General features: G+C 36.5%; 1 protein-coding gene across 12 annotated transcripts in view; it reads left to right on the forward strand.

The window, feature by feature from the left end:
* The window catches only part of LOC129764511 (rab11 family-interacting protein 4A), a 244,434-nt gene that overhangs the window by 5,757 nt on the left and 223,035 nt on the right, over positions 1–15,642 (forward strand). For all 12 annotated transcript variants that reach the window (XM_055763654.1, XM_055763653.1, XM_055763657.1 and 9 more), the window contains exon 2: positions 3,348–3,894. The gene's annotated coding sequence lies outside the window, so the exon portion shown is untranslated. The remainder of the gene's footprint in view (positions 1–3,347; positions 3,895–15,642) is intronic.

The following is a 15,642-nucleotide window of genomic DNA, read 5'->3' on the forward strand; positions in this document are numbered from 1 at the left end:
TTGATTGTCAGGATATGTTCATTTGTTTACATCATGGCACGAAAATTCGCTTATTCACTCGAGAAACATTCGTTTTAACGGATTTTTCATGTTTTTTAACTAAGCCTCTTTTTTTTGTTTTAACTCTTTCATTGAGAGCGTCAAATCAAAATACATTCCATGTTTACTATAACTGTAATCTTATAACTATTTTTGTTGCGGTCGAATTTTGACGATTTTGATGAATTTTGAGATTTGTCTGATATGCTATGAACTACAGCTCCTGATTCCGCTGTAGTTTAAATCGACGAAAATTGGGAGCATTTTCATTTTCATTTCATTTTCCTTTGCCCACTCCGGAATATTATCGATCACTGCTAATGGCGATTTATCTTCACTCTGGATTTCCGATTCACCTTTAGTCGGTAGCGCAATTCAAAACCTTTTCCGCCATAATTCGGAGAATTTTCTGAGGGTATTAAAAGAGTATTAAGATATTTTATTATTTTTCAAATCCTTATAGACTATTCTGCATTGAGTGTCTAGATGACTTCCAAGGTGCTCACGGCGAAGAATTACATCGGACTACTCACGATAGTTGGGAATAACTATGAAATCGAGCTCAAATCTCAACTATGAAAGTTGAACATTTCTTGAGACCCATTTTATGCCTTAAATTGATCCCAATTCAAAAGTACGCTACATAGAACAATTTAATTTAATTCATTTGAAAGATGAGAAAATTTTCCATAATATTCTGTCGTAGAACATTTTAAATAGTGAAAGATAACAATAGGAATAACATTGTGGTGTCGAGGAAGGAATTGTAGAAGGGTTGGAGAGCTTTAATTTTGTTGATAGAAACAATCAAGTTTATCATGTATTTTTGGGGAAAAAATAATAAAACCCTTGAAAAATGGAAAAAAATTGAGTATTTTTTCACTTCTAAAAGGCATTTCAATCAATCAATTCAAATTTTTTACAACTGCAACCTATGCGAAATTTTCTGAAAAAAATAGAATACTGGGTCAATTGATTTAAGTTTGACGACTAGTGGTGCACGGATCATTTCACGCAAATGAAATATTTATTCCTAGAAATAGACGGGATTCCAATACTTTGAAAAAATCTAACTTTTCGAGGAAAGTAATGCGAAAAAACGATTTTACACGAAATTCTGCATGAAAAACTATACAGACATAATTATCCTAAGACTAATTGTTCTCGAGAGCTTTATATAAGCTCTATAGAAAATTGTATTTGATAAAAAAAAACCATATGTGTAATATCATGGAAGCTTAACCATTATGGAATCGCTTATTTTATAGGTTTGAGCTAGGAACGTCTATGCATATTGATAAATACGGAATACTCAAGTTGGGCGGAAAGTTTTGAAATTCTTGAATATGGAACAGTTTTTAATTAATTTAGAATGTATCGGTGATTATATTTGAAAAATATTCATTTTTCGTGTTCACGTAGACATAGTCTATACCCCCTGCCCCCTCTCCGTGGACAAGCGTGGACATTTTCATACCTCCTACGCCCCTTAAAATTGTTCACGTGGTATGTGGACAGCCCCTAACCACGATGCAATGGCAACATAAACTGATATTTTTTATTTTGACACCCCACAAATCTCACTGGTCACGCGCTGGTAGCAATAAAAGTTTGAAGCGATTCTCCTATCAGTCGATTCGCTTCGAGCAGGACTACTTCCATGAATATCCTACTCTCTTTTGCTACTGAGTCACAACGAACGCATTCGCCGACAACATGATTCGTGATTCGTATTTCTTCTTCTTCTTCTTCAATGGCACTAACGTTCCTAGAGGAACTTCGCCGTCTCAACGTAGTATTACTTGCGTCATTTTTATTAATATTTAGTTGAAATTTCTATGCCAAATAACACGCCTTGAATGCATTCTGAGTGGCAAGCTCTAGAATACGCGTGATCACAGTGCAAGTCGGAGGAAATTTCTTTGACGAAAAATTCCCCCGACCAGAACGGGAATCGAACCCGAACACCCGGCATGTTAGTTATGACACTAACCACTCGGCCAAGGGAGCACCATTCGTATTTCTAGTTGCAGCAAATGACTGTTTTCATTGACGTGGCGAATGAATATAAATCTGAATATATATTTTGGCCCCACAAACTCTACACATGGACTCTGACGTTACGTCCAATACAGGAGATGAACAAATGGAATATTCTAACGACTGAAAGGCGATGGCATATGTAATGGCAAAACAATCTTCAAACTCTACACAGCACTTTCTCTGCATTCTGGACATATCAATATCATATCAACATATCAAAGATTGAACGCATTTGCCATTTTCCTATCAGAATGCTGGTTATTGACTAGAATCATTCAAATAGTATTCATTATACTGATTAACAACAGCTATGTGTTCAAGACGGAAATCTTCAGCAATTAGCAGCTGTAATATAAATGTAGTGGTTGATGCTATTGCTTGGTGGTTACCTGGACAGATATGGTTGTAAGACCACTTGTTGACAGTTGAAATTATAATACTTGCCGAATTTACATTATAACATATTTCATCATACCAATTTATAAAAAAAGGTAAAACAGCGGTGATCTTAAAGCCACTCGGTTGCATGAGTTTCGTCCGGCACAGTATAATTATCATTTTTCGTTTCTTCGCCTACAATAAGCCATTGTTCTGTATCAAAAATATGACCATATGTCTAATTGGTTCTTTTCTCTAGCATATGTTCAACCGCTCTGACCGAGAACTCCACATTTTCCAGGTATCAAATTTGTTACGCTTGCCATCATCAGTACGCGTTATTTTTTCCACCTCTGAATGTTTTCCAATGTGTTTCTTGAGCCTTCCCGTCGAATAGTTCCTAGATCAAAGTGACCCCCGGAAAAGCCAGTCATTTTACTTCACTTTTTCTTCGTGACACCTATCTATCAGATCGAGTCCAAGCTGCAGCACTTTGGAAGGATTTCAGACCAGGAGGAAGGCTGCTCAAACCACTTCCGAACGCGCCGCGGTGTGAGTGCCGCCGTATTACGGCTACGATTTATGCTTTCTAATTTCGGTACTTTGTTCGCGCTGGTTGAATGAGTGCTTTTTAGTTCGCTGCTCCGCGTATTTTTTTGCCTTCTGTTTCTTGTGGTTCTTGATGTGGTTACACATAAATAGATTCAACAACCATAGAAAAAAAAATACGAAGAGGATCGAAAACCCGTGACGATGTGCTGCGCGGTTGCTGTTGATCATGTGCTACCTCGAGTTCCATGATAGTGTTCTATTCTTGTGTTCCCTACCCATTCTCGCGTATCGCAGTGACCGATGTAATAAAACGAAGTAAAAATTATCTATTACAGGCTTTAGTGTGTGGTGAAGTGATCAGCAGTGTGTTACGGCAAAAGCGAAAATTGAAATCATATTTCATAGCAGAGAAAAATACCGTTCGCTGAAGACACCCCCTCTTCAAGCCAACATCGCATAAAACAGTTGATCGGAAGAAGCATACCTGTGCTGTGCTGTGTAGTGTTTTACGGTTGTGTGTGTGTTTTGTGTGAGAGAAAGAAGTTCAACACGTATACCAGCGCGATCAGCAAAGCGCAACGTTGCAAAAGTAGGAGCACTTGGAGAGAAGCCCATAAAGCCGAAACTATCGTCGCTGGCTGAGCCACCAGAGGAAGCCAGAGGGGTACAACCCAATCGCACAACTACAACTCCATAGCATAGCGCGGATACATAACACCGCGGTGTGGTGTTATTGACTCGAAGTCACAAGAAGTTGAATATCAACTCATACAGCCGAGCCTCACCGAACGAAAGAAGAATCAGTCGCAGCAGAAGAGACTCGGCTCGGCGGCCAGTTCTTATTTGGGAATTCCTTTGCATACACCGTTAGCATAGACCAAGGTGAGTGAGTTGCTGGGGGACGGGATTTTTGTATGTATGGCCTGGCGCTGGGCCCTTTTTTGTGTGTTTCGAAATGACCCTCGCGTTCGATGGCACCATTGCTGTGGAGAGAGAAAGGAAAGGGCTTTTGTTCGTCACAAATGGTGAATAGTACACTGCATCTCGATTTATTACAGATTTAATACAGATAATTTCAGCATAAATCTCTGATGCTGTATGTAATGAAGTCACGATGGCTCGCCAAAATTAGGCAAAATAACAACCAGCTATTATTACGAGAGTAAGAATAGCAATGAGAAGAGCCAATCTTAAAAAAGTTACATTACAACATGAATGAGAGGCATTGTGACCGCGGCGTTAATGCCATCCGTTGCATGCTCTTTAAGTATTGTTGGATTTCGCTTCGTTGATGAGAAACTATGCTTTCCATCGGTGTTGTGTGTGGTTAGCAATTATATTCGAATGAAGCTGTTATGAGGGTGAGAAAATGATATTTTGTTTGGTGTTTACCAAAAAAGAGCACTCTTGTTTTCGTTACCTAATTGTGCATGTATTTGCCTGAGTAATTTTTTTGATGATCGTTTGCTCTTAGATATCCATAATCATGGAATTGTCGACCTTGATTGCATAACCTATATAATTGAAAATGGAAGACCAAAAAGCGCAAAACCAGAAGAAGGAATGGTCCGATTCGAACCGTCTTTATTTTGTTGTATATACTCTGCCCATAGATAAAGAAATAAATAATTCTCATATGTTCCACAATGAAATTGTTGTTAGTCCAATCGGATTTCGCGTTTGCGGAATTATGCTTCACTAGCTGACCCGGCAAACTTCGTCCTGCCCAAAATTTGTTTTTTGTTATCAATACCTTCAAACATTCACGTTTTCTTACTATGAGCAAATTCATGGGTCCAATCGCAGAACTGTTCATGGATTGATCTTCTAATCGACCCCATTGAATTTATCTTTTACTATAAAATTCCTAGTATTTCTAACAAAACTCATCATTATAATATCAGATTATTTTCAGACACAATTCTCGTTCAAGATTTTTCAACCACTTGTAAATAACATGTTTCTCCGTTACATGGAATAAATGTTTTATACAGAAAATATGATAGAATAAAGATCGCCCTAAATCGGACAATCCCTTCCTCGAGTTCTGCTCTTATCAACACATTCGGTGGTACTTTTTTATTGGTATGGATAGAAGAAGATAGAGGAGTGCGTTCCATCGTGCGTAGAACATATGGGAATTTAATTTTACGAATTTTCCCTTTTTGCTTCAGAGTTTTCCGAAAATTTTCAATTGTCATGTTTGGTTGGAATATTTTTGGTTTAAATATGTGTAATATTTTTATTGGACCCTCTCTCCATTCCAGAGGAGGGAGGAGTGTCATACCATCATAGAAACATTTCTCATACATTTCTCATTTTTATTTGTATGGCAGCCCCCCCTTAGAGAGAGGGGTGGAGTGTTTAACCACCATAGAAACATTTATTGTACTCTAAAACCTCCATATGCCTAATTTGATTCCATTTGCTTGATTATTTCTCGAGTAATGTAGAAATTTTGTGTTTCATTTCTATGACAGCCTGACCCCCCCCCCTCTGAAAGGTGGGTGGAGTGTTGAACCACTTTAGAAATGTTTCTTGGCCCCTAAAACCTCCACATGCCAAATTTGGTTCAGTTTGCTTGATTAGTTCTTGAATCATGCAGAAATGTATGCTTCATTTCTATGGTAGTCCCCCCCTCCTCTCAGAGAGAGAGGAGGAGTGTCTATTCACAACGGAAACGTTTCGTGTCCCCTAAAACATTCGCATGACAAAATTTGGCTCCATTTGCTTGACTAGTTTTCGAATTATGCAGAAATTTGTCTTTCATTTGTATGTCAGCCCCCCCTTAGAGAGAGGGGTGGAGTGTTTAACCACCGTAAAAACATTTATTGCACCCTAAAACCTCCACTTGCCAAATTAGGTTTCATTTGCTTCATTAATTCTCGAGTTATGCAGAAATTTGTGTTTTTTTTTTTGGCAGCCCCACATAAGAGAGGGGGAGGAGTATCTAACCACCATAGAATCATTTATTGCACCTTAAAACCTGAATATGCAAAATTTGGTTCCATTTGCTTGATTAATTCTCGTGTAATGCAGAAATTTGTGTTTCATTTGTATGGCAGATGATGATCAATCGTCATTTTCTTAAAACATTTTTCATTTCACCTCTGAATGTATTAGAGGCCAATGAACTGCAAAGTTTAATGCCTCTTAAAAACAAAGGACCGACCGAACTCTGAATGATGTAAAGGGTGGAACGATCAAAATTTGGTCGAAGAAAATTGGAATTCTTTTTTTTTTCTTATTATTCTTTTAGTAGTTCAATCAATCTATTCATTCAATTCATTGCTTTGCCAAGTTCGATCATTCGTGTTTTCCGTTTTACAGCCGCTTTTTTGTTTTGTACAGCGGCCTTGGCATCGTACAACACCAGTTTACTTTGAACTGTCTTTCGCTTTTGATCGTTTTTTGCGTCTTCCTCGAGTTCCGCTTGACGATGGCCCAATATCTCTATATTGTGGACCTTAAGGGGTCGTGTTCTTTGGGCACCACCATCACGCTATCCTTGTCATACCATTTCACCACCTTCCTTCCATAATGGCGGGATGCCAAAGCTGGCCAACAGAACGGGCAGGATGTGTTGAGGAAAGGCAGCAGAAGTTTCTCCAGGCACCCTTTGACGTATGTATGCTCCCGATGGCGATGAAAATATCACTTTTCCAACCGCATGTTTTCAGATGGCTTGCCAAACTAGGTATTTTTTGGGGGAATTCGGATAGTTTCGTGGTCTTGAAGATGTCTGCCACCTTTCCTCTTACCTTCGCCTTGACTTCTGTCTCGGAAGCTGCTTGAAGTTCGATTTTGCCAACTTCGCGTGCAAGAAGCTTGTATTTTTGCGTTGTGCGAGTAAAATTTTCAAACATTGCTCGTCTTGCTTGGACGCCATTTTGGGACTTGAACAGCAAACGTCAAAATCAAATCGGAGGATTCATTTTGAAAGTCCTTTTTTTTAAATATCTCGAGAATGGCTGCATGTAGAAGGTAATTGATAATTAGCTTTTTTGTTTTGAATCACATCAGAATTCAGAATTTGTGGTTAAAAATTGTTGTTACACACAAAAATTCGAAGTTTCGAAAATTCATAAAATTTCGATGTTTCACAAAGGTCGTCAAAAATAGTTTTATCATCTTGAACTGATTTTTAAAATTTTCTACATTACTTCAATATATATATATATATATATATATATATATATATATATATATATATATATATATATATATATATATATATATATATATATATATATATATATATATATATATATATATATATATATATATATATATATATATATATATATATTTAAGATATTGCAAATTAAAGTTTTTTTTTTGAAAATAAAGATACTTTTTCGGTACGACACTTACTAAAATCAATACGCGCTTTTTAAAAGATACACTTGAGTCAAAAAATGCCCATTTGCTGTGGAAAACTCATACACAAAATACAAACTTTCATTCGAATCAAAAAAACATGTTTTTAAAATCTGCGATTTTATTTGGAATTACTCTATAGATTAATGGCATTTTTGCATGGGCACTTTTGAAAAGCGAATGTGGCCTTCTTCCAATATATGGGCGACTTGTTGGTATTGTTGTATGAGCTATTCATATTTTTATCAGTTTTTCAACATTTTTGAGAAAAATAAAATTTAATTTTTAAAATAATTTTTTTCGGTGTATTTTTTTAATTTTCAATATCTTTCAATGAAAACTTAAACAATTTCCTACATTTTATTCTCTGATCAAATGTTGTAGGTGTTATAGTTTTCAAATGATGAATTTTAGTAATTTTGAGTTTTTTTTTATTTTGTAGAAAAAATCCAACTCAAAAACTATAGGACTTGAAAATTTTGGTTAAAAAATTAAATGTAGGAAAATATCTAAATTTCAATTTAAAAATATCAAAATGAATTTCAAAAAAATACTCTGAGGAAAAAATTATTCTAAAAGTTAATATTCATTTTTCTCGAAAACAATAGTAACTATCAGTCATAATCATTCAACATGCAAAAAATGTTATGGTTTTTTATGGTATTGGATGTGTTGAGCAAGTGACCGGATTCCAAAACATTACGATATCTTGTTTTTAATGAAAAAACTATGGATGGGTTATACCTATGATATAACCACAATGTTGTCGTAGGACTGCCGTTGGCTTAGTAATTATTTTTGTTTTTTTCAATTTTCTATTTTTTCAATTAATCGCACCTAGGATGTTCGTCATCGTGTACGATATCGCCGCTGCGCAGAGCTATCTTTTGTGTGTATTGTTTAAATTATTGATTAAAGTAGTGAATGAAAGAAATAACATACGAATTCAATTGCAAACAAATCCCAAATTATAGTAGTAGTTATCGCAGCAAATAGTTATCCACATTTTGCCTAATCATTAAACGGTATGTGTAGTGAGTTGGCAACATGAAAGGATGTCTTCCGAAGCAGTCTTGAACAACCGAGCCAAAGCGATGCATTTGTACCCGCTTTTGTAGACTGTGTTTGCAAAACGAATTTCGGAGTGTAAAAATGCATGGGGATATAAAAAGTTCCGCCGACTTACAAGTATCTGCAATGCCGATTTTCCCAACCTCTTGGTTTCGGAATCTGTGTTGGGAAAACACATTCCGGTTTGCGAAAACGCAGAAGTACCCGCAGTTTGCATCTATTTTGCAATGCCGATTTCTCCAGGCTCCATGGTTTTGAAGTCTGTGTTAGGGAAACATTCCGATTTCCAAAAACGCAAGTGCGTACAAAAGTACCCGCAGCTTGCACCTATTTTGCAATGCCGATTTCTCCAGGCTCCATGGTCTGTGTTAAGGAAACATTCCAATTTGCGAAAACGCAATGCAATGTCGATTTCCTCAGGCTCCATGGTTTAGAAGTCTGTGTTAGGGAAACATTCCAATTGCAAAGACGCAAGCGAGTACAAAAGTACCCGCTTGAAGTCTTTTGAAGTCTGTGTTAGGGAAACATTCCAATTTGGAAAAAACGCAAGTGAGTACGAAAGTATCTGCAGCTTGTATCTGTTTTGCAATGCTGATTTCTTCAGGCTCCATGGTTTTGAAGTATGTGTTAGGGAAACATCCATTCATTCCAGCGATCGTATCTCAACCGTTGCGCAATCATAACTGAGTGGATTTCCGTGCGGCCTTCGCTTATATACCGATTAGCGTGATTTCTATAGCCTGTTTTGAAAGCAATTTAACGTCTATAGAAACAAATTTTGGATCAAAAAGTAACAAACATATAACGCGTAGACATTTTATCTCTCGAATGAAGTGTTTATCATACCATTTCGTTCAGTTGTTTAGGAGGTATTATCGCTCAAAATCTCGTTGCTCCGGCGTAACGCTTTCATTTTCGAAACATTGAACTTACATCCCAGTATAAAAATGAAAGACGTAGTCCTACGTCAAAACTGCTTTTTTGTTTCGATCAAGAATAAGATTCAGAATGAATACAGATGAAAAAAATTTTTCGAAGTTTTTTTTTACTGCTATTGATACGTTTTCTATGTAACATTGTTTACTATCATAATTGGTATACTTGTGACGAAATTCCAGTTACTCCACTATTACTATAATTGATAGTTGATAATGTACTATTACTATAATTGGTACATTGAAGATGCTTTTTAAAACAATTTTTTATACAAATTGTTCATCGTCGAAATATTAGTGAAAATCTTTTTTACGGTTATATTTCACGAAAAAAATCCTTCACATATGTTAAAATTTCAACGATGACTAATTTATAGAACTTTTTCTTTGTTTCGTACTTTGTTGGCTCAAACTGGCTCTACATTGAAAAGTACGCTACGTAATCCAATTCTGTTGCTTTCATTTGAAAGATGAGAATATTTAGTACAGGATATAGTAGTGGAACATCTAAATTAGTGGATTAAAACAACATTTTGGAAGTGGAAAATGTAATTATTAATTTTATCCCAAAAATTCATACTAAACTTGATTGTTTCTATCAATTAAATTAACGCTCTCTAGCCCCTCTACAATTTGTTCCTTGACGCCCAACTTCTATCTCTCTTAATGCCGTTGCAATATCGATATAAACAATTCCTGATGACAATTCAATTAAAAACTTCAAAAATCGCAATTTTTAACCCACTGTACTTATAAAAGCCAATTAAATTTCACTTTAGTGTTGGAAGCTTAATTTTTTTTTCTTGAAATTATTCATATTTGAATTATAAAAAAAAACTTTTTTTAAACTGTATACAATCAATTCCTAAATTTTACATAATCGAATCATATATAATCGAGTTTGTATATCCGACCTGCATGAGGAACTAGATTAACAAAGAAAATATTGACTAAGTATGTTTTTCAAACTAAATTGTAACGATCACGCAGGAACTGTTCAATCACAAAGAAATGTTCGAATAGTTTCACAGGAACATTTTCAGTTGATTTCAATATCCCGGACATATTCTTCAGGTTTGATTTAACGTTCGAAGATGTAATTTCGACACAATCATCTGAACCTTCCCGAATATTCTCCATCTCAATAGAACTACTATCTTCAGCGTTTTTCTCAGCTTTTTCAACACTTTCCAGTATATGGCATCTGATCACAGCAAATCACGTTTTGGTCCTTTTTGCACTAATCATTAAAAGACATTTATCAATCGAACGGTATTGTTCTGTCGACATCAGCAAGCTCACGACGCATTAATTATGCCAGAGGAATATCACCATCCTCATTGCCTTATTGATTTTAGAGGGTGAAAGAATTTCAATTGCATCCAATACCGGTATATCTCAAGGGTCCTAGAGTGCATGAAAATACAGTAAGAATGCTGAATAACAGGAGATTTGAAAAGGACAAATATCCACCATTTCTGGCAATCTTCGTTTACGTAATCGAACTGATTAATCGAAGATGGCGAAAGAACTGATTCAGGTTCTTGATTATGTCGAAGTCCAGCTGCTGAGCTGTGGAAGTAAAGATTTGTGGAAAATTTGTAAACTTATCGAATTGAGCTTTGGTCGGAGAGATTTTGGGTGCGCTGTATAGTTATCAACGAACAAGACCACCTTTCAGAAGAAATAGATATAAGTATGATACATTACCATAATACATAATTCGAGGAATAATACCTTTCTATTTCCATTGGAAAATTTTTCGTCAAATTGCATGATCCATTTTTCAAAAAGCATTAAGGCCATCCAGACCTTGGTGTTGCTCTCGTATATCACTGGTAATGACTTCTTCTTATTGAAACATCGTGGGTTTTTACTCTTTCCATTGATCAGCAATGGTAGATTATCGCTCCCGTCCATGTTGGTTGTGCTTTTAAGTTGGGAATTCCCAGTTTCTGGACAAATTCGCAAGCCTTATCCCGAACAATAGAACCTGAGAGAGGTAAATTGTTCTCTCTGGCTTGATAAGACAAAAATCCATTGCCCGCTCCAGCTTTTCGATTCCGACCAATCTTGTATGCTTTTGGTCTAGATTCATTTTTCCATCCCGATTCCCGATTTTTACTTTAGTTTGAATGGTATTGATACCGTGCTTTGTGCAATACTGAAATTATTTGCAGCTTTAGACCCCTTCCGTCCATACTTTTCGGCCTGCTCGATGATGCTCAAACGTTGCGCAATGGTTAGCGTTTTGATTGTTCGCTTGAAAGTTCTCGTTGTTTTTCATACTTGAAATGAAATTGTTTGATGACACGAACACTCCGTCTTCACTTTCAAGAGCAATTGAAATCAGACGTAATAATGCACAAAAACATGTACGCGAAAATCAATCGAGTTAGGCTGAAAATCCATGGAATAATTAATCAAAACACATCGAGTTAGCGAAGCATCGAGTTAGGGAGGTATCGAGTTATGGAGAGAAGAATGCTTGTAAAATCGAAGGTGCCATGATATCTATCGAGTTAGGGAAAATATCGAGATACAGAACTTCGAGTTAGGGAGAGTTCACTGTATATCTCCTCCACATTTGGTAAAAAACCTACTAAATTCGTGCCTCTACACTAGAATACCCCCTTAAGGTTCAATCATTTGGGTGAGAAGCGAAGAGCCATGCGTCAAAATATATTTTTGTGAATGCCGAAACATTCCACGAAATAGTAACAACTATCAATTATGGTTTGATTTTTTAATCATGCCTTCCACTCCATTTTGATACAAATTTGTGTGAAACCAAATCTATGAAATAACCTCCTGCAAGCATATAATTGAACAACATTTTGCTTCGCGTTTAATTCGTTTTCGCCGGTTCAATAACCTCGCTTCACAGTTACACCCCATAAAAATAATAATAATAACTCTGCAGTAATACACATTTGTTGAAGAGATGTTCCATTAGCACCCAAGCAGAGTCAGATGTTCATATTCACGCTCCATATTTTCCACCCAAAAATCGGTCAACAACGTCAAGGCGCTTCGCACCTTCGTGCAGGATGCGTGGGGCCAACAGCAATATTCAACTCACCTCCGCGGAAACTTATATTGCTACAATCTGGCCATATTGTGTCTGAATAAAATGATCAATATAGTTCCGCCAGGGAGGATAATTCTTCTTCACGAATTATTTCGTGCATCGACGTACGTATGGATAAATGATTCATTCAATTTTATGGTCATAAAACTGACGAAACGATTCGATGGAAGATTTACAATGGCTTGATACAAAACGAAGAATGATAATTGAAAAGAAATTTAAATCCTATTGTGATAATTAGTTTTTATATTGATTCGCTTTGTGTCAAAAAACACGAAAAGAAATCAATGTTTCATTTAAAAACCATTTCATTCTTCTAAGTAAACAAGTGATAAAGTTGCTAAGTTATTAGGCGTGAGTTCGTCCCCCTCCTTGGCGAAAGTTTTCTATTTAATTAAGAAAAAATAGCAGAGTGGAACCATGGAAAATTACAAATTCCAAGTTCCCATCCGAATCTAACTCGACACTCAATGCATTGTCAACGAAAATGAAAGACGCAATGACAGATCGTTATGACAGCAACAAAGTAAACAATTCGTAAGCGGTGTGGACAAATCCCAACATTGTGAAGCGCGAGGCTCTTCAACTGCGTATTTTATTACTTCTATTCTTTATACCTGCCGGATGAGCTAGAAAATCCTGCTTCGGTACAACAGTAAATATTGTAGGTGCAATTTAGAAAGCAGGTCATAAAACACGTTAAACGATTCTCTTAAATCGACCTCCCCCGAGAATCTTCAAAATAGGATGCAACTCGTCGTTCCACTTCAGTTCTACTTTGTAATTTGTTCGCTTAAAAATATATTAGCATAGCACAGATATGTGAATCGTCCGTAAATCACCAGGTTCTCCCACACAGTCACTATTTGTAGGATATTTGGAAAGCCACTATTCTACTCCGTTCAATCAACTTTAAATGTAATCAAATAAATCTGTAAACATTAATTTAGAATCTGCGGTGCGAAAATGGATACTTTCAAGATGCCGTAACTCTCCGACATCAGCTACAGCGCAAGCGTTTAGCTATCACCGAGACGTGAAAAACAAAAACAGAATCAAACATCCAAAAATAAGCAATACCGCTGCCGCCGCCTGACTGCTTCTCTGTAAGCGGCAGCTGTCCGAGCATGCCGGATGCGGCTTACAAGTGATTCGCCGGTGAATTAATAAAAAACGGCAATATTACTGTTCCTCTGGCGAACTGCATCGAAGACCGCGGGTGATGACGGCAACAGCGGAGGGGTAAATGTGTGATATTGTTGTTGTTGTTGCGAGAAAATGCGCTGCAAAGGAAGTTCCTTTACATGAACTGCACTACCCGGCCGCGGTGCGCCTTCCCGCCGATGGATGTGTTTGTACTCTCCTTCGTCCGCCTCATACATTACCGGTTTTGTTTTCGAGTTGCCTTTTGTTCCCGGAGCATAATATTTCTATTGCATATTATGCTCCGTCCGTCGGTCATCGGCTGCCTCGTTGGTGGAATTGTGAATTCAGTACACGAATCGAATCAACCGATAAGAAAACGAAATGAAGAAACAACAATGCAATTGTTTAGATGGAACTAGTTATGTGACGTGAGCGACGTGATTTTAGAGGCGAAGGCCCCAGTTCAGGAATTCTATGTATTATTATTATTCTTTATCATAGCTAACTGCTTTTGGAAATGAAACGTAATACGAAATACAGAATTACATGCATATAATACATGGAAAATTAAGAGGGTAACATCAAAAGCATCACAAAGCTCTAGAGAAAACTAGAACATTGAAAAATTACTAATGAAATGAAAATCAAAATTTAAATCTTAAGGTGCTCTCACATATAACACAGGCCAATACTAAGAACAAAGTGAAACGAAAAGGAAATGTCACGGGTTACGATAAAATTTCATCATGTTCAAAAGGGACGAGTCGAACCGTGTTAAAAATTTTATGATCTCTTTCCAGAATTGCACCCAAAACATTAAGTGTTGCACAGAGCAACGTTTCAAAAGGGAATAAGGTGGAAGGAGTACGCGGAAAAAAGAAATACAGTGAAAGAGCAATGATGTTTTGATGTTTTGTTTCATCTTCAACAGTGACAAAGCACTCATTCGGTTGAGAAACAGCGCTTACGAATTGTTAACTCTGTAGCTATAATAACATTTAATTGTACCTTCCGTTTTCGTCAACAAAGCCTTCGATGTCGAAACGCACTTCAGTATTTAGTGAGAACTGAAAATCTGCTTTTCTCTCTAGTTTCACCATATTTCTCAGGGATGTTTCTCCAATGTAGTAGAAGACACTGAGGTGATTTTAACTTTTATCAAATATAAATTTTTAGTTAATAAACTGTGCCAATGCCAATCGGATTTGTTGACGTAGGATAATGTCTTTCGGGAACATATTGGGGGTAAAAATTGAAAAACGAAAATTGATCGAATCATGAAAAATGTCCAATTTAAACGCTTATTGCTCAGTTATTTCCTGATGAATTTACGATATTTTTGTATTAATCGATCTGAGCATTCTATAACAATTCATCATGATGAATAAGATGATATACTCTATGAAACTAACTATCAAACAATCGGAAAATATCCAAACGGAAATACCTCGTTCTGATTGGTCGAAGTTGAAGATACGAGCTTCCTCTTGTATTCCCAATTATTGCTCAGTCATTTTCTGATAGATTCACGAGAGTTTTTCATCAACCATTTTAAGCAATTCATAACAATTCATTACAGTGAATGAATGAAAGTATATATTTTATGAAACTACAGACTTTTGGAAAAAGGTGCCTGGAGAAATCGCAAACACATGAAAGTAGGGGGAGCTTTTGTTGTCACCGAAATTTGTTCCCTAACACAGATTTCAAAACCTAGGTAATCAGCATAGCAAAAATATGCAAGTCGGGGGCATTTTAATATTGCATGTAAGGTTAGTGATACGATTGTTTCTACCAAATGAAGTTGTTCAAAATGACTTGAAATATGAAACGATTTATTTCAATTTTCATTTTCCAATGTGTGTTCCCGCTCGAGAACGGATCGTCCGGTTTAAGCTGTCTGTTTTTTGTGTTCATTTTCATCCAAGAAAATTTCATGCTGTGAGAAAAATTGGAAAAGTGAAAGAATATTCGAAAAAGTTATTACCCATATGCTACATACCGTAA

This window comes from Toxorhynchites rutilus, chromosome 2 (genome assembly GCF_029784135.1).
Source record: "Toxorhynchites rutilus septentrionalis strain SRP chromosome 2, ASM2978413v1, whole genome shotgun sequence".
NCBI classification, from domain to species: Eukaryota; Metazoa; Arthropoda; class Insecta; order Diptera; family Culicidae; genus Toxorhynchites; species Toxorhynchites rutilus.